This window comes from Ambystoma mexicanum, chromosome 4q (genome assembly GCF_040938575.1).
Source record: "Ambystoma mexicanum isolate Mex_15411 chromosome 4q, UKY_AmexF1_1, whole genome shotgun sequence".
In the NCBI taxonomy this organism is placed as follows: Eukaryota; Metazoa; Chordata; class Amphibia; order Caudata; family Ambystomatidae; genus Ambystoma; species Ambystoma mexicanum.
In genome coordinates this window covers 433,904,401-433,924,460 of record NC_090928.1, presented here as the reverse complement: position 1 = coordinate 433,924,460, position 20,060 = coordinate 433,904,401, and the positions used below count along the sequence as shown (strand labels likewise).

The 20,060-nt window shown below is 37.8% G+C and overlaps 4 non-coding genes across 4 annotated transcripts; all 4 read right to left on the bottom strand.

Moving 5' to 3' along the window:
* Positions 1 to 1,554: 1,554 nt before the first annotated feature.
* Positions 1,555 to 1,626, bottom strand: TRNAC-ACA (transfer RNA cysteine (anticodon ACA)). The gene has a single exon. It is a non-coding gene; the product is annotated as a tRNA-Cys (tRNA).
* A 3,741-nt stretch (positions 1,627 to 5,367) lies between these two features.
* Positions 5,368 to 5,439, bottom strand: TRNAC-GCA (transfer RNA cysteine (anticodon GCA)). Its single transcript has one exon. It is a non-coding gene; the product is annotated as a tRNA-Cys (tRNA).
* Positions 5,440 to 7,272: 1,833 nt separating this feature from the next.
* On the bottom strand, positions 7,273 to 7,344 carry TRNAC-ACA (transfer RNA cysteine (anticodon ACA)). Its single transcript has one exon. It is a non-coding gene; the product is annotated as a tRNA-Cys (tRNA).
* A 2,784-nt stretch (positions 7,345 to 10,128) lies between these two features.
* On the bottom strand, positions 10,129 to 10,200 carry TRNAC-GCA (transfer RNA cysteine (anticodon GCA)). Its single transcript has one exon. It is a non-coding gene; the product is annotated as a tRNA-Cys (tRNA).
* Between the last annotated feature and the right edge of the window lie 9,860 nt (positions 10,201 to 20,060).

The following is a 20,060-nucleotide window of genomic DNA, read 5'->3' as shown; positions in this document are numbered from 1 at the left end:
GTGCTAAGAGCATAGTTAAACCCAATTGTTCATTCTTTTGTATATGAAATTATTATATATCTTATTGTTTCTTACCATGCATTGGGTTGAAAAACATTTTAACAGGATCTATTGAAGAGGGTATATGGTTATGAAACGGGGACTTCTTGAACTGCATTCCTACGCTCTACCACTGAGTTAAACCCTCGAATGCTGAAAACTGCCCTTTTTTAAAAAGGTGATAGAGTGGGTGACTGTATGGAACTTGTAGAACTAATGACATCAGTGCACTTCTGGTCAGCTGTACAAATTAATACATTTTATTAAGGGCATATTATTGGTTTCCACCACAGTTTTTATAACATTCATATGAGCTTCCAATGGAATATTTCAAACTGATAATATCACCAGTAGAACTTGGGTGAATGTAAAACACAGCTTGTATCATACGAAGAAATCCGAAACAGTTTCATGGTGTTTACCCTATGTTTCAGGAGATGATCAGGAGTATTTCAAATGTAGAAATGTGTTGCTCATTACATAAAATGCTAAGATTGTAAATGTTTACTACAATTTATTTAATTAAAAAAATATTTCTACAGGTAAAACAGTTGGACAAGGGGGCACCCAGATTTGAACCAGGGACCTTTTGATCTGCAGTGAAATGCTCTACCCCTGAGCTATACCCCCATTTCTGAAATGTTCACCTTTATTTATTCAGTAATATGTACAAAGTGCAAGCAACATGCAATCACCATCAAAGCAATGCATTTTCAGCCACCAAACCCTCCTTATAAGTATAAGGGGTACAAAAGATGTCCTTTATCTGCCTTGGTAAAATACAGTGAGGTTTCCATTGCAAGAATTCATACATTTCGTATCACATGTAGATCTTGGAACATGGAAAAAAAATATTTTGTCAAATGCACAAATTCTGCAAAATGTAACTGCTTCTCTACTGCAGTTTGTTGATTTTGTGCTAAGAGGATAGTTAAACCCAATTGTTCATTGTTTTGTATATGAAATGATGATATATCTTATTGTTTCTTACAGTGCATTCGGTTAAAAAATACATTTTAACAGGATCTATTGAAGAGGGTATATGGTTATGAAACAGGAACTTCTTGAAAAGCCCTCCTACACTCTACCACTTACATAAACCCTTGAATGCTGAAAACTGCCCTTTTTTAAAAAGGTGATAGAGTGGGTGACTGTATGGAACTTGTAGAACTAATGACATCAGTGCACTTCTGGTCAGCTGTACAAATTAATACATTTCATTAAGGGCATATTATTGGTTTCCACCACAGTTTTATAACATTCATATGAGCTTCCAATGGACTATTTCAAACTGATAATATCACCAGTAGAACTTGGGTGAATGTAAAACACAGCTTGTATCATATGAAGAAATCCTAAAAGGTTTCATGGTGTTTACCCTATGTTTCAGGAGATGATCAGGATTATGTCAAATGTAGAAATGTGTTGCTCATTACATAAAATGCTAAGATTGTAAATGTTTTCTTTAATTTATTTAATAAAAAAACATATTTCTACAGGTAAAACAGTTGAACAAGGGGGCACCCAGATTTGAACTAGGGACCTCTTGATCTGTAGTCAAATGCTTTACCACTGAGCTATACCGCCAGTTCTGAAAAGTTCACATTTATTAATTCAGTAATATGTACAAAGTGCAAACAACATGGAATCACCATCAAAACAATGCATTTTCAGCCACCAAACCCTCCTTATAAGTATATGGGGTGCGAAGGATGTCCTTTATCTGCCTTGGTAAAATACAGTGAGGTTTCCACTGCAAGAATTCATACATTTCGTATCACATGTAGATCTTGGAACATGGAAAAAAAACGTTTGTCAAATGCACAAATTCTGCAAAACGTAACTGCTTCTCTACTGCATTTTGTTGATTTTGTGCTAAGAGCATAGTTAAACCCAATTGTTCATTGTTTTTTATATGAAATGATGATATATCCTATTGTTTCTTACAGTGCATTGGGTTGAAAAACATTTTATCAGGATCTATTGAAGAGGGTATATGGTTATGAACCAGGGACTTCTTGAAAAGCACTTCTACGCTCTACCACTGACATAAACCCTTACATGCTGAAAACTGCCCTTTTTTAAAAAGGTGATAGAGTGGGTGACTGTATGGAACTTGTAGATCTAATGACATCGGTGCACTTCTGGTCAGCTGTACAAATTAATACATTTCATTAAGGGCATATTATTGGTTTCCACCACAGTTTTATAACATTCATATGAACTTCCAATGGACTATTTCAAACTGATAATATCACCAGTAGAACTTGGGTGAATGTAAAACACAGCTTGTATCATATGAAGAAATCCTAAACAGTTTCATGGTGTTTACCCTATGTTTCAGGAGATAATCAGGAGTATTTCTAATGTAGAAATGTGTTGCTCATTACATAAAATGCTAAGATTGTAAATGTTTTCTTCAATTTATTTAATTAGAAAAATATTTCTACAGGTAAAACAGTTGAACAAGGGGGCACCCAGTTTTGAACTAGGGAACTCTTGATCTGCAGTGAAATGCACTACCACTGAGCTATACCCCAGTTCTGAAAAGTTCGCCTTTATTAATTCAGTAATATGTACAAAGTACAAGCAACATGCAATCACCATCAAAGCAATGCATTTTCAGCTACAAAACCCTCCTTATAAGTGTATGGGGTGCGAAGGATGACCTTTATCTGCCTTGTTAAAATACAGTGAGGTTTCCATTGCAAGACTTCATACATTTCTTATCACATGTAGATCTTGGAACATGGAAAAAAAATCTTTTGTCAAATGCACAAATTCTGCAAAATGTAACTGCTTCTCTACTGCAGTTTGTTGATTGTGTGCTAAGAGCATATTTAAACCCAATTGTTCATTGTTTTGTATATGAAATGATGATATATCCGATTGTTTGTTACAGTGCATTGGGTTGAAAAACATTTTAACAGGATCTATTGAAGAGGGTATATGGTTATGAAACAGGGACTTCTTGAAAAGCACTTCTACGCTCTACCACTGACATAAACCCTTACATGCTGAAAACTGCCCTTTTTTAAAAAGGTGATAGAGTGGGTGACTGTATGGAACTTGTAGATCTAATGACATCGGTGCACTTCTGGTCAGCTGTACAAATTAATACATTTCATTAAGGGCATATTATTGGTTTCCACCACAGTTTTATAACATTCATATGAACTTCCAATGGACTATTTCAAACTGATAATATCACCAGTAGAACTTGGGTGAATGTAAAACACAGCTTGTATCATATGAAGAAATCCTAAACAGTTTCATGGTGTTTACCCTATGTTTCAGGAGATAATCAGGAGTATTTCTAATGTAGAAATGTGTTGCTCATTACATAAAATGCTAAGATTGTAAATGTTTTCTTCAATTTATTTAATTAGAAAAATATTTCTACAGGTAAAACAGTTGCACAAGGGGGCACCCAGTTTTGAACTAGGGAACTCTTGATCTGCAGTGAAATGCACTACCACTGAGCTATACCCCAGTTCTGAAAAGTTCGCCTTTATTAATTCAGTAATATGTACAAAGTACAAGCAACATGCAATCACCATCAAAGCAATGCATTTTCAGCCTCAAAACCCTCCTTATAAGTGTATGGGGTGCGAAGGATGTCCTTTATCTGCCTTGTTAAAATACAGTGAGGTTTCCATTGCAAGACTTCATACATTTCTTATCACATGTAGATCTTGGAACATGGAAAAAAAATCTTTTGTCAAATGCACAAATTCTGCAAAATGTAACTGCTTCTCTACTGCAGTTTGTTGATTGTGTGCTAAGAGCATATTTAAACCCAATTGTTCATTGTTTTGTATATGAAATGATGATATATCCGATTGTTTGTTACAGTGCATTGGGTTGAAAAACATTTTAACAGGATCTATTGAAGAGGGTATATGGTTATGAAACAGGGACTTCTTGAAAAGCACTTCTACTCTCTACCACTGACATAAACCCTTACATGCTGAAAACTGCCCTTTTTTAAAAAGGTGATAGAGTGGGTGACTGTATGGAACTTGTAGATCTAATGACATCGGTGCACTTCTGGTCAGCTGTACAAATTAATACATTTCATTAAGGGCATATTATTGGTTTCCACCACAGTTTTATAACATTCATATGAACTTCCAATGGACTATTTCAAACTGATAATATCACCAGTAGAACTTGGGTGAATGTAAAACACAGCTTGTATCATATGAAGAAATCCTAAACAGTTTCATGGTGTTTACCCTATGTTTCAGGAGATAATCAGGAGTATTTCTAATGTAGAAATGTGTTGCTCATTACATAAAATGCTAAGATTGTAAATGTTTTCTTCAATTTATTTAATTAGAAAAATATTTCTACAATTAAAACAGTTGCACAAGGGGGCACCCAGTTTTGAACTAGGGAACTCTTGATCTGCAGTGAAATGCACTACCACTGAGCTATACCCCAGTTCTGAAAAGTTCGCCTTTATTAATTCAGTAATATGTACAAAGTACAAGCAACATGCAATCACCATCAAAGCAATGCATTTTCAGCCTCAAAACCCTCCTTATAAGTGTATGGGGTGCGAAGGATGTCCTTTATCTGCCTTGTTAAAATACAGTGAGGTTTCCATTGCAAGACTTCATACATTTCTTATCACATGTAGATCTTGGAACATGGAAAAAAAATCTTTTGTCAAATGCACAAATTCTGCAAAATGTAACTGCTTCTCTACTGCAGTTTGTTGATTGTGTGCTAAGAGCATATTTAAACCCAATTGTTCATTGTTTTGTATATGAAATGATGATATATCCGATTGTTTGTTACAGTGCATTGGGTTGAAAAACATTTTAACAGGATCTATTGAAGAGGGTATATGGTTATGAAACAGGGACTTCTTGAACTACACTCCTACGCTCTACCACTCACATAAACCCTTGAATGTTGAAAACTGCCCTTTTTTTAAAAAGGTGATAGAGTGGGTGACTCTATGGAACTTGTAGAACTAATGGCATCAGTGCACTTCTGGTCAGCTGTACAAATTAATACATTTCATTAAGGGCATATTATTGGTTTCCACCACAGTTTTATAACATTCATAAGAGCTTCCAATGGACTATTTCAAACTGATCATATCACCAGTAGAACTTGGGTGAATGTAAAACACAGCTTGTATCATATGAAGAAATCCTAAACAGCTTAATGGTGTTTACCCTATGTTTCAGGTGATGATCAGGAGTATTTCAAATGTAGAAATGTGTTGTTCATTACATAAAATGCTAAAATTGTAAATGTTTACTTCAATTTATTTAATTAAAAACATATTTCTACAGGTAAAACAGTTGGACAAGGGGGCACCCAGATTTGAACTAGGGACCTTTTCATCTGCAGTGAAATGCTCTACCCCTGAGCTATACCCCCATTTCTGAAATGTTCACCTTTATTTATTCAGTAATATGTACAAAGTGGAAGCAACATGCAATCACCATCAAAGCAATGCATTTTCAGCCACCAAACCCTCCTTATAAGTATAAGGGGTGCGAAGGATGTCCTTTATCTGCCTTGTTAAAATACAGTGAGGTTTCCACTGCAAGAATTCATACATTTCGTATCACATGTAGATCTTGGAACATGGAAAAAAAACGTTTGTCAAATGCACAAATTCTGCAAAACGTAACTGCTTCTCTATTGCATTTTGTTGATTTTGTGCTAAGAGCATAGTTAAACCCAATTGTTCATTGTTTTTTATATGAAATGATGATATATCCTATTGTTTCTTACAGTGCATTGGGTTGAAAAACATTTTAACAGGATCTATTGAAGAGGGTATATGGTTATGAACCAGGGACTTCTTGAAAAGCACTTCTACGCTCTACCACTGACATAAACCCTTACATGCTGAAAACTGCCCTTTTTTAAAAAGGTGATAGAGTGGGTGACTGTATGGAACTTGTAGATCTAATGACATCGGTGCACTTCTGGTCAGCTGTACAAATTAATACATTTCATTAAGGGCATATTATTGGTTTCCACCACAGTTTTATAACATTCATATGAACTTCCAATGGACTATTTCAAACTGATAATATCACCAGTAGAACTTGGGTGAATGTAAAACACAGCTTGTATCATATGAAGAAATCCTAAACAGTTTCATGGTGTTTACCCTATGTTTCAGGAGATAATCAGGAGTATTTCTAATGTAGAAATGTGTTGCTCATTACATAAAATGCTAAGATTGTAAATGTTTTCTTCAATTTATTTAATTAGAAAAATATTTCTACAGGTAAAACAGTTGAACAAGGGGGCACCCAGTTTTGAACTAGGGAACTCTTGATCTGCAGTGAAATGCACTACCACTGAGCTATACCCCAGTTCTGAAAAGTTTGCCTTTATTAATTCAGTAATATGTACAAAGTACAAGCAACATGCAATCACCATCAAAGCAATGCATTTTCAGCCACAAAACCCTCCTTATAAGTGTATGGGGTGCGAAGGATGTCCTTTATCTGCCTTGTTAAAATACAGTGAGGTTTCCATTGCAAGACTTCATACATTTCTTATCACATGTAGATCTTGGAACATGGAAAAAAAATCTTTTGTCAAATGCACAAATTCTGCAAAATGTAACTGCTTCTCTACTGCAGTTTGTTGATTTTGTGCTAAGAGCATAGTTAAACCCAATTGTTCATTGTTTTTTATATGAAATGATGATATATCCTATTCTTTCTTACAGTGCATTGGGTTGAAAAACATTTTAACAGGAGTATTGAAGAGGGTATATGGTTATGAAACAGGGACTTCTTGAAAAGCACTCCTACGCTCTACCACTGACATAAACCCTTGAATGCTGAAAACTGCCCTTTTTGAAAAAGGTGATAGAGTGGGTGACTGTATGGAACTTGTAGAACTAATGACATCAGTGCACTTCTGGTCAGCTGTACAAATTAATACATTTCATTAAGGGCATATTATTGGTTTCCACCACAGTTTTATAACATTCATATGAGCTTCCAATGGACTATTTCAAACTGATAATATCACCAGTAGAAACTGGGTGAATGTAAAACACAGCTTGTATCATATGAAGAAATCCTAAACAGTTTCATGGTGTTTACCCTATGTTTCAGGAGATGATCAGGAGTATTTCTAATGTAGAAATGTGTTGCTCATTACATAACATGCTAAGATTGTAAATGTTTTCTTCAATTTATTTAATTATAACAATATTTCTACAGGTAAAACAGTTGAAAAATTGGGCACCCAGATTTGAACTAGGGACCTCTTGATTTGTAGTCAAATGCTCTACCACTGAGCTATACCCAAGTTCTGCAAAGTTCACCTTTATTAGTTCAGTAATATGTACAAAGTACAAGCAAAATGCAATCACCATCAAAGCAATGCATTTTCAGCCACCAAACACTCCTTATAAGTGTATGGGGTGTGAAGGATATCCTTTATCTGCCTTGGTAAAATACAGTGAGGTTTCCATTGCAAGAATTCATACATTTGGTATCACATGTAGATCTTGGAACATGGAAAAAAAATCTTTTGTCAAATGCACAAATTCTGCAAAATGTAACTGCTTCTCTACTGCAGTTTGTTGATTTTGTGCTAAGAGCATAGTTAAACCCAATTGTTCATTGTTTTGTATATGAAATGATGATATATCCTATTGTTTCTTACAGTGCATTGAGTTGAAAAACATTTTAACAGGATCTATTGACGAGGGTATATGGTTATGAAACAGGGACTTCTTGAACTGCACTCCTACGCTCGACCACTGAGTTAAACCCTTGAATGCTGAAAACTGCCCTTTTTTAAAAAAGTGATAGAGTGGGTGACTGTATGGAACTTGTAGAACTAATGACATCAGTGCACTTCTGGTCAGCTGTACAAATTAATACATTTCATTAAGGGCATATTATTGGTTTCCACCACAGTTTTATAACATTCATATGAGCTTCCAATGGACTATTTCAAACTGATAATATCACCAGTAGAACTTGGGTGAATGTGAAACACAGCTTGTATCATATGAAGAAATCCTAAACAGTTTCATGGTGTTTACCCTATGTTTCAGGAGATAATCAGGAGTATTTCTAATGTAGAAATGTGTTGCTCATTACATAAAATGCTAAAATTGTAAATGTTTTCTTCAATTTATTTAATTAGAAAAATATTTCTACAGGTAAAACAGTTGAACAAGGGGGCACCCAGTTTTGAACTAGGGAACTCTTGATCTGCAGTGAAATGCTCTACCACTGAGCTATACCCCAGTTCTGAAAAGTTCACCTTTATTAATTCAGTAATATGTACAAAGTACAAGCAACATGCAATCACCATCAAAGCAATGCATTTTCAGCCTCAAAACCCTCCTTATAAGTGTATGGGGTGCGAAGGATGTCCTTTATCTGCCTTGGTAAAATACAGTGAGGTTTCCATTGCAAGACTTCATACATTTCTTATGACATGTAGATCTTGGAACATGGAAAAAAAATCTTTTGTCAAATGCACAAATTCTGCAAAATGTAACTGCTTCTCTACTGCAGTTTGTTGATTTTGTGCTAAGAGCATAGTTAAACCCAATTGTTCATTGTGTTGTATATGAAATGATGATATATCCGATTGTTTCTTACAGTGCATTAGGTTGAAAAACATTTTAACAGGATCTATTGAAGAGGGTATATGGTTATGAAACAGGGACTTCTTGAACTACACTCCTACGCTCTACCACTGACATAAACCGTTGAATGTTGAAAACTGCCCTTTATTAAAAAGGTGATAGAGTGGGTGACTCTATCGAACTTGTAGAACTAATGACATCAGTGCACTTCTGGTCAGCTGTACAAATTAATACATTTCATTAAGGGCATATTATTGGTTTCCACCACAGTTTTATAACATTCATATGAGCTTCCAATGGATTTTTTCAAACTGATAATATCACCAGTAGAACTTGGGTGAATGTAAAATACAGCTTGTATCATAGAAAGAAATCCAAAACAGGTTAATGGTGTTTACCCTATGTTTCAGGAGATGATCAGGAGTCTTTCACATGTAGAAATGTGTTGCTCATTACATAAAATGCTAAGATTGTAAATGTTTTCTTCAATTTATTTAAAAAAATATTTCTACAGTAAAACAGTTGAACAAGGGGGCACCCAGATTTGAACTAGGGACCTCTTGATCTGCAGTCAAATGCTCTAAAACTGAGCTATACCCCCAATTCTGAAATGTACACCTTTATTAATTCAGTAATATGTACAAAGTGGAAGCAACATGCAATCACCATCAATTCAATGCATTTTCAGCCACCAAACCCTCCTTATAAGTAAATGGGGTGCGAAGGATGTCCTTTATCTGCCTTGGTAAAATAGAGTGAGGTTTCCATTGCAAGAATTCATACATTTTGTATCACATGTAGATCTTGGAACATGGAAAAAAAATCTTTTGTCAAATGCACAAATTCGGCAAAATGTAACTGCTTCTCTACTGCAGTTTGTTGATTTTGTGCTAAGAGCATAGTTAAACCCAATTGTTCATTGTTTTGTATATTAAATGATGATATATCTTATATTTTCTTACAGTGCATTGGGTTGAAAAATACATTTTAACAGGATCTATTGAAGAGGGTATATGATTATGAAACAGGGACTTGTTGAACTGCACTCCTACGCTCTACCACTGACATAAACCCTTGAATGCTGAAAACTGCCCTTTTTAAAAAGGTGATAGAGTGGGTGACTGTATGGAACTTGTAGAACTAATGACATCAGTTCACGTATGGTCAGCTGTACAAATTAATACATTTCATTAAGGGCATATTATTGGTTTCCACCACAGTTTTATAACATTCATATTAGCTTCCAATGGACTATTTCAAACTGATAATATCACCTGTAGAAGTTGGGTGAATGTAAAACACAGCTTGTATCATACGAAGAAATCCTAAACAGTTTCATGGTGTTTACCCTATGTTTCAGGAGATGATCAGGAGTATTTGAAATGTAGAAATGTGTTGCTCATTACATAAAATGCTATGATTGTAAATGTGTTCTTCAATTTATTTAAATAACAAAATATTTCTACAGGTAAAACAGTTGGACAAGGGAACACCCAGATTTGAACTAGGGATCTCTTGATCTGCAGTCAAATGCTCTACCACTGAGCTATACCCCCAGTTCTGAAATGTACACCTTTATTAATTCAGTAATATGTACAAAGTGCAAGCAATATGCAATCACCATAAAAGCAATGCATTTTCAACCACCAAACCCTCCTTATAAGTAAATGGGGTGCAAAGGATGTCCTTTATCTGCCTTGGTAAAATACAGTGAGGTTTCCATTGCAAGAATTCATACATTTTGTATCACATGTAGATCTTGGAACATGGAAAAAAAATCTTTTGTCAAATTCACAAATTCTGCAAAATGTAACTGCTTCTCTATTGCAGTTTGTTGATTTTGTGCTAAGAGCATAGTTAAACCCAATTGTTCATTGTTTTGTATATGAAATGATGATATATCCTATTGTTTCTTACAGTGCATTGGGTTGAAAAACATTAGAACATGATCTGTTGAAGAGGGTATATGGGTATGAAACAGGGACTTCTTGAACTACACTCCTACGCTCTACCACTGACATAAACCCTTGAATGTTGAAAACTGCCCTTTTTTAAAAAGGTGATAGAGTGGGTGACTGTATGGAACTTGTAGAACTAATGACATCAGTGCACTTCTGGTCAGCTGTACAAATTAATACATTTCATTAAGGGCATATTATTGGTTTCCACCACAGTTTTATAACATTCGTATGAGCTTCCAATGGACTATTTCAAACTGATAATATCACCAGTAGAACTTGGGTGAATGTAAAACACAGCTTGTATCATACTAAGAAATCCTAACAGCTTAATGGTGTTTACCCTATGTTTCAGGTGATGATCAGGAGTATTTCAAATGTAGAAATGTGTTTCTCATTACATAAAATGCTAAGATTGTAAATGTTTTCTTCAATTTATTTAAAAAAATATTTCTACAGGTAAATCAGTTGGACAAGGGGGCACCCAGATTTGAACTAGGGACCTTTTGATCTGCAGTGAAATGCTCTACCCCTGAGCTACAGCCCCATTTCTGAAATGTTGACCTTTATTTATTCAGTAATATGTACAAAGTGGAAGCAACATGCAATCACCATCAAAGCAATGCATTTTCAGCCACCCAACCCTCCTTATAACTATAATGGGTACACAAGATGTCCTTTATCTGCCTTGGTAAAATACAGTGACGTTTCCATTGCAAGAATTCATACATTTCTTATCACATGTAGATCTTGGAACATGGAAAGAAAACTTTTGTCAAATGCACAAATTCTGCAAAACCTAACTGCTTCTCTACTGCAGTTTGTTGATTTTGTGCTAAGAGCATAGTTAAACCCAATTGTTCATTGTTTTTTTATATGAAATGATGATATATCATATTTTTACTTACAGTGCATTGGGTTGAAAAACATTTTAACAGGATCTATTGAAGAGGGTATATGGTTATGAAACAGGGACTTCTTGAACTGCACTCCTACGCTCTACCACTGAGTTAAACCCTTGAATGCTTAAAACTGCCCTTTTTAAAAAAGGTGATAGAGTGGGTGACTGTATGGAACTTGTAGAACTAATGACATCAGTGCACTTCTGGTCAGCTCTACAAATTAATACATTTCATTAAGGGCATATTTCCACCACAGTTTTATAACATTCATATGAGCTTCCAATGGACTATTTGAAACTGATAATATCACCAATAGAACTTGGGTGAATGTAAAACACAGCTTGTATCATATGAAGAAATCCTAAACAGCTTAATGGTGTTTGTTTACCCTATGTTTCAGGTGATGATCAGGAGTATTTGAAATGTAGAAATGTGTTGCTCATTACATAAAATGCTAAGATTGTAAATGTTTACTTCAATTTATTTAATTAAATAATATTTCTACATGTAAAACAGTTGGGCAAAGGGGCACCCAGATTTGAACTAGGGATGTCACGATATTGATTTTTTGACGGTATGATAACCTTCATTTGAAATGACGGTATACCGCGGTTATCGCAGTATAGCGCGCACGTGTGTATAAGCATTGTCTTAAATATTATTTTGACAGGAAGAGTCACATTTTCAACAAGACACCATACACAAACAAGAAAACATCACCAAGAAGTTGCCTTAGTTCTTCTTACAAACATTTATTTTAGTTTTAACTCAACGGAGCAGGAGGTCCTATTTAACTTTGTAAACCAATACAACCTTTTTAGAAGTTTAATTAAAGAAGGAGGATGCCAAGACATGTATGACACTAGGGTCTCAAAGTAGGATAGCTGGAAGGTTTTAAAAGTCAATCAACTGCAGGCATAGCTCTGGGCAATCACCCAGACCAGACTATCGTTTTTCAAGATCTACCTGCCATCACAAAAGGAAGAACGCCCAATTGCAAATTCAATATGTTTTGTTCCTTCTGAACAATGATGGCCAGAGAAGGGGTGCCCAGGGGTTATGCCAAAACTTTTGGTTTGCTGAATTATGTTTTAGCTACACTACCAAGGTAAAACTGTCAAAAAGATCATATATCTGCTTACTCAAAGTCTGAAAAGATTCTAGGTATTAGAACGCAAGTCTGAGTGACCAGCAAACAAACCACTTTCGTTTTAGAAAAATAAAAAAAAATCACAAATTATGATGCAGAAATACCAGCATGTTTACATGCTCTGTAGATAGTCTGCTCCTAAAAGGAGATAATATGTAGCCACTGCTACTGAATACACGTTCAGAAGGAACACTAGTTGCTGGGATGCATAGGTATTTTTGGGCTAAGTGTGACAGAATGGGTAATTCCTTTTGATGTTGTTTCCACCAAATGAGCGGATCCTCATTTCCCGGAAGGATTGGCAGAGCTTTGTAGTGTTTGACTTGAGCAATGATTGCTGCTTCTGGTTCAGAGTCTGCTGCCATAGAAGTGGACTGTTTCACACTTTCTGAGTTTTCCCACAGTAAATCATGTAGACCTTTTCTGGGATTAACATCAACTGTTTTTTTGCTTGCTACTACTGGAGTTGGTGATGGAACTCCGAGGCTTTGCAGCTGCTGCTCACTCTGTTGTTCTTCACTACCTTGGGGGGTCCCATTTCTTGTGATGGTGGCAGTGGTAAAATCTGATTCCCGATCCTCACCTTCTTCCAGGCTGTGTTTTTCTTGTAAAGCATTTTCTTTTATTGCTTCTGTTGTATCAGACACATTACTGAGGAAGTGTTCTTTGAACCTTGGATCCAGGAATGAACAGATGTCAAGCAACAATCGTGTTTCAGGTGCCTCGTATCTACTGCTCAGGTCTGCTGCAATAGTTTCTTTCATTTCTCTCGCTAGTGGACGATCAGTGGGAGCACAAACCAGAACATTATTCAATAAATGATTTAATATTGGTCTGATTGCTGATGCGGTGACACGTGTGGCACTAGCAAGGGAATCTGTGAACATGTGGACTGATCCAAGTACTAATGAAATGTCCTCAAGGTTCGTCATGTCATTTTGTTTTGGCATCAAATGCCAGAGATTTCTATCTGCCGCAAGAACTGCACACACCGCTTGCTGCTGCTCAGTGAAGCGCTCTATCATGTCGTATGTTGAGCCCCACCTTGTGACTACATCGTGAATCAGGGAATGTTTAGGAACGTTGAGATCAGTTTGTTTTAAGGTTAGCTCTCGTCTTTTCTTCCAGCTGCGGCTGAATGACTCAACCAGCCGTCTGCAACTTTTCACTGCTGTGTCAACGCGCTGAATTTTTAAACACTTTTGAATGCCTAAATTTAAGTTGTGGCCAAAGCAGCTTAAGTGTGGTACTTTAAGTACCTGTTGAAATGCTTTCTTCATGTTTGAGGCGTTATCTGTGCCAATACATGTAAGTCTATTAATGTCTACCTGCCATTGTTGTAACATGCCTTCAAATATTTCAGCTATGTGTTCTGCAGTATGGTCTTTGGGCACATACAGTGTCTCCAAGCAGTGAGACTGCATGACCCACTCTGATGAGATGTGGTGGAGTGTCAGGCTAATGTATGGCTCCCCTTTGCCACCATTGCTTGTCCAAAGATCTGTAGTTGCTGCAAACCACCTGGCTCTGCCAACAGCTTCCTGCACTTCATTTCTCAAAGCTGAATACAATTTTGGGATTTCTTTTCCAGAAAAAAATGTTCGCGATGGAAGTTCGTATTTAGGGTTCAGCTGGTTTACTAAATGCTTGAAACCTGGTCTTTCTACTATGTAATAGGGAACCATATCTTTTGCAATGAAGAAAGCAACAGCAGCATTCATTTGTTTTCCAGATTTAGAGGTACGGTCATATTTCTTTTGCTTCTCAAACATTTTTTCCATTGTATATTGAGTGAGGTTTTCTGGGGATTGGCGGCACCACTGCAAATGCAAATGCAAAAAAATTAACTCAAAAGTAAACTAAGGTAGGTAAGTTAAATTCATCTACATGTGGACAGCCCCACACACCAGCGCCAAGGCAGCAGCACCTCACCAGTTCAAGCTGGGCCTGTGTGATGCAGTGCACTGCACTAGTGCGCAATGCACATGTTAAGCTCCTAATCATGATGATTTTATTTGGTGATGAACGTTAAGTTTAAAACTAAAAATACCTTTGTACTGGATGATGCTTCTGTGGAGTCTGCTGCAGTAGTGAAAGTGGCAGGATGAGCAAGTTGTTTCCTTTTGATGGACGGCTGGGTTTCTAGAAAAAGGGCTGGATGATGCTCTCGAAGATGCGTAAACATATTAGATGTGTTTCCACCCTTAGCTGAAATTTTTTTGGCACAGGCACGGCAAATGGGAAAGCCATCTTCTTTTATTTCTCCTCTGATTTTAGCGTAGCCAAAGTAGTTCCACACTGCTGAAGTTCTACGTTTCATGGGAGGGTACAGCAGCATTTCCTCACATGATGGGCCGGCGGTGTCGGTAGTGTCATGGTGTTCATCTACCTCTTCCATCATTGTTGGATTTGGTTGCTTTCACTACTTCGCCTAACAGTTGCTCTAGCTGCACTTGTATAAATCTGCCTCACTATTTGACCCTGAAATTGGAAATAAAATAGCCTTATTGACTTTTGATTCAGTCTGTGGCAGTGATTGTACAGTTACAGTACTATTCAACATCAACAAGTCACTAACTCTGATAGATTCAAGTTATTAGTCTAACTGTGAGGTCAATCCCCTCTCCTTTTAAGTAGAACCGTACAAGTGCTTTTAGACTGACACACACCTCATGTGATGTCTGATGTGACATTTTACTTTACATGTCACAGACAGGAAATGGAATACATAAGGGTGAGACAAAGAAATACATACAGGTGGGTGGGCCCGGGCCGCCGATTGAAGGCTCTTAAATAATCTGTGGCTACTGGCTATAATATAACGAGCCCCACCCACCAGCTGTATTTCTTTTGTCTCCATTATAATGTAAAAAAGAAAAGTGGAGATCCTTTTTTTGTTCCATTATAATGTCTACTCTACTCCAACAGGTGCGTGCCTCTGAATGCCATAGTGAGTCTAGTGACAAAGAAGGATTGGGAATTGGGATAGGCAAATGTGCATTTAGTGTTTCAGATCCCTGCTGGATATCCATCTTGTGTCTTGAATCAAGAGTCAAAAGAGATGGCCACCCAGCATGGATGTGAAACACTACATGCCCAATTACCGATGGCCTGCGAAATGCCGTAGCTAAGAAATGGCTGGAACAGATGATTGTTAAGCCAATGACTGAGGTGATAATACAGGAGGAAACTGACAGCCGCAGGGATCAAGCAAAGTCTGCAAACACAGCTATAAGTCGACTCCCAGAATGCAAAATAATGTCGACCTGAAAAATCTATTTAAGACCACTATACTTTCAGTGATTTGAAGAGATGTAATAAAATAAGTTGTGTAATAACAAACAGATATGCAGATTCTTTGCAACAAACCTCTACTATTTGGTGCATGTATACGATCATACGAGGTTAGGTTTTTAATTATTCACATATGACCCGTGAGGTAACTCGCTCACAAAGATCTTTTGTAGGACAGACTCATTTGGATGGGTAGTGGCATAGTAGTGCTGCACCAAACTTACCTTCTAGCCACAATGTTAAATCATACCAGTTGGTAAGCCTGCAAGGGTCTTGGACCCTCGCAGATGTTAACACAGGGCAACAGGCCCAATCACAGAGTGTGGTTGGGGAACAAGGGGGGCAAATTGAAGGCAGGGGTGGACTGGACCAAAAGGGGCCCTGGAAATAATTTTCAAAGTGGCCCCATATTACACATTTTCAACAAGCCCAACCCTTTTCCCATGAGAAAATGTGGAAATAAAATAGGTTATCACACAAAAGAGGCCCAGAGTGCAGAGGCCTACTGGAAAATCTCCAGAGTTCTCTATAGGCCAGTACACCCCTGATTGAAGGTACTGGGAATGAGTTGGAGGTTGGAATAGGAGTGAGTCTGCAAGTGCTAGAAGCGCGTTTGCAACGACAACAAAAAGTAGCCTACTTGTCCGGCATATAGTGGCAACACAATCAATAGGCCCACACAAGGCCCTTCTCCCGCTAGCAGTAGTCAGCTCATTTCTTCCTCTCTGCCCCACACATCTTACCTCAATTGTAACATGAGATGCGGAAGGCGGCGGCGCTCTGCTTTCCTACAGGCTCTCAGCCAATGCACTCTCCCCTCTGATGTACTACAAGAGGAAAATTAAATTCTTTCACCAAGGCTAGAAAAGAACAAATAGGCAGAATACATTTTAGACCTTGCCCAATGAGTGTGTCCTGGTCCTTAAAACCTTCCCCTCCCAAACATGTTCCCTTCCCTCACTGCAATCTTGACATGTGGAGGACCCTTTTTTAAAATACTGGCTGGGCCCATCACTATACAGTCACACACGCATATCAGATTTCATTCTTTTATTGAATAGTACTGGTGTATTCATACATTACTGTAGCTGTAAATCAGTTCATGATATTGGAGTTTATATTTTAATCATCTAACAGAGGTAAAGTGCATACTTGCACCATTTAGTAATATACACGTGCATAATATATACCAACCAATTAATGATGCATGGGTGTATGCATAACGCGGTTCATATGCAAGTGTATGTATGTCGGTTCAAATGATATAGTTGCAACTATTCACACCAGGGTGCATGATATAGCAATCAAGAATATCTCCTGGATGAATTGTAGGGTGTATGCAAATATCAATTAGTAAGATCAGGGGGTTGCATACGAGGAGGTAAGTATATATTCTGTCCTTGTATCCAGAAGACTTGCCTGGTGCAAACATGCAGGTTTGGTTCATGTTTTGCTGTGCACCAACCCCCCTGCACAGAACTGTCGTGCACTCACTTGTGTATCGCTGGATTATATGCGGGCGAGGGCATTTCATCGAAAAAGAGCTAGGCCACCGGTTGAATAGCGCGCTCCCATTTACAACTGGCAGCTTCTCCATTTTTGTGCAATTTGCATTTTTAAAATGCAGAATATGTACATTTTCTAAGGAAAACAGTTCCTTCGTATTCAGTCCATAATAATGTGTTTGTGTGTGTGAGGGTTGCATCCTTTAATTAACGAATGGACGCTCCGAGGGGCTAAATCAAGGATGTGCAGTAGAAGCAGGCTCACTACCACAAACCTACTCGAACAATCTTTCACATAGTGTCCCCCATCCATGACTAAGAAAATAAAGGAAAGTCTGCTGTGTGCAAATCATTTCAACATTCAACGTCGACTGGCATATATATATATACTGTAATATATACTATATTTCTTCCAGAAGCGATGGCAACTGATAAGAAAAGATAATTGTTTAATTAGATAAGAGAGACCTACATGTTTCCGCCTGGCATTGCGATTAGCAGAAAGCTAATTATGGGCGTTTTGTGATTAGAGGGATTATAAATTAGATATTAATCTGACTCCGGATTGATCCATTCATAGTTTCATCTTTTAGGAAAACACTTAATTGGAAGGCTGCTTGCGCCAGCAGGCGGAAGGTGCATTAATTAACCCCCATTTTGATCTGCTTGAGGTACAATGAAATACATTTCAAATGCGTTAGTTCAAATCAGCTGGTCATTGTTCCTTTGGTACTTCATCCAACTGCTAGGATCACAGTCAGAAAAGAGCAATATATTTGCAGTGAATTCTCACCCTAAGAGCAAATGTAACTTGCAATGTTAAAGTGTACAACCTTTGTATGTGTGCAGGGGCCACAATTGAAGCACTCGTGTTTACACCGTATTGCATGGAGCAACAGTAAACACAAGACGTGATGACGCTCCTTTCCCGTATAATGCGTTTAAACTGCATTTAGTGACCCGAACACATAATTTGAAGCAGAGAGAAGTCTCCACTATCAGATAGTAGGCCCCTAGAACTCCTGGTAGTGGTGTGGGCATAATGTGGCATGAAGGGCAAGGTGCGGGCGCCAGGGGCCAACTTGTTGCTCTTGCAATGGCTCTGCTTTGTTCAGAGCTGGTCCTGACAACTTATCATGACAGCGCACATTTCCCTGCTTGATGCACACAAACGGGTTCAATTGTTTAAAAATATAGAGCTTCAAATTTTATGCATAAAAAACGCAATGCCCGTGTCAAAAAATAGCTACAAGCATTTGACTCTCACACAGTCTCTTCATGTCTCCTCTCCATCTTGTAAGTAGTACACTTCATTGGGCAGGAAATTAAGTTGTCCCTTATTAGGAGTGAAATAATCAAGCACTCTTAACTTTTAGGCTCATATCATACTACATTCTCGACATATTGGCCTTTATTTATAAACTGTACAAGAATGGAACATGATCTATTTCAGCACATTTGTATGAAACAAGAGTGTGATGCAGTAGTTGGGTGAAGTAAGTGGGCACTGCAGTCGGTTGTCTGCAATGCTGGCTTTCCGATTCCCACACTCAGCAGTGATTCTGGATGCAGAATGCTCATGTGCACCAGAAGAAAAAACTTCTAGCTATGTGTGTCTGTATGGAACGTATATAGTACGATCCAAACCAGCACTCAATGGAGCATTGTGTAACAAAAGAAAATACAGAGAGAGAACGCTGGAAAGAACTGGGGAGGGCAGCCAGGGCAAGTAAGACGGTTTTGCCCCTGGTTCCAGTTTCACATGTAGGATCTTTCTGGAAAGTTAACTGCATGCACATGATTGATTGGTTTGAGGTTTTATAGTGTGCAACCTGTAAAGGTACTACATAATTATGAATAATACGTATGGCAGGCAGTGCTCACCTACTGTGTACTTAGGTATTGTAATGCATTGGACGTGACGCACGTATACAAATGCATTTCATAACAACCTTAGCACGATGCATGTTCCATATTTACCCACACCTACACATTCAAACGTGTGCGTTTTTACCTACACAAATGCTCTGCGCACGTGCCCATGAATGGCATGTATGCGTTGAGTTCTTCCCCATGGGGGGTGGGTTGCAGAGGGTGTGAGATCTGTGTTGGAGAGTTTGGAGACTCTCAGCCTCCGAACGCCTGGCTGTGAGAGTGGAAGTGGCAGAAGTGAGCGAGGCGCATGCTATCGGGATCTGGAGAGCTTTAAAAGCACAGCGAGTGAGATTCAGTTTCGATTTCAATAAAGGATATATTGTGAATGCTAAGTGGGTATTTGTAAACGACTGGAGAGCTTTTAAAAGCACAGAGAGTGAGTGGGGTGCAGTTTCGATTTCAATAAAGGATATATTGTGAATGTGAATGCTAAGTGGGTATTTGTAAACGAGTGATTCCGTAATAGGTTACAAACACTTTTGTTTATAGGCGCGTTATAAATGCCATACCATATCATGCGCTCAGTAGCATTTCACCCTCATCTGCCAACAGGTAGATTATCGCGCACCATGCACATTCATTCAGGCTCACAATAACACAGAGAATAAAAACACATTTAATTTGCACTAACACGTGTTAAGGGCACATTCATCACTTGGGCCTAGATTTCAA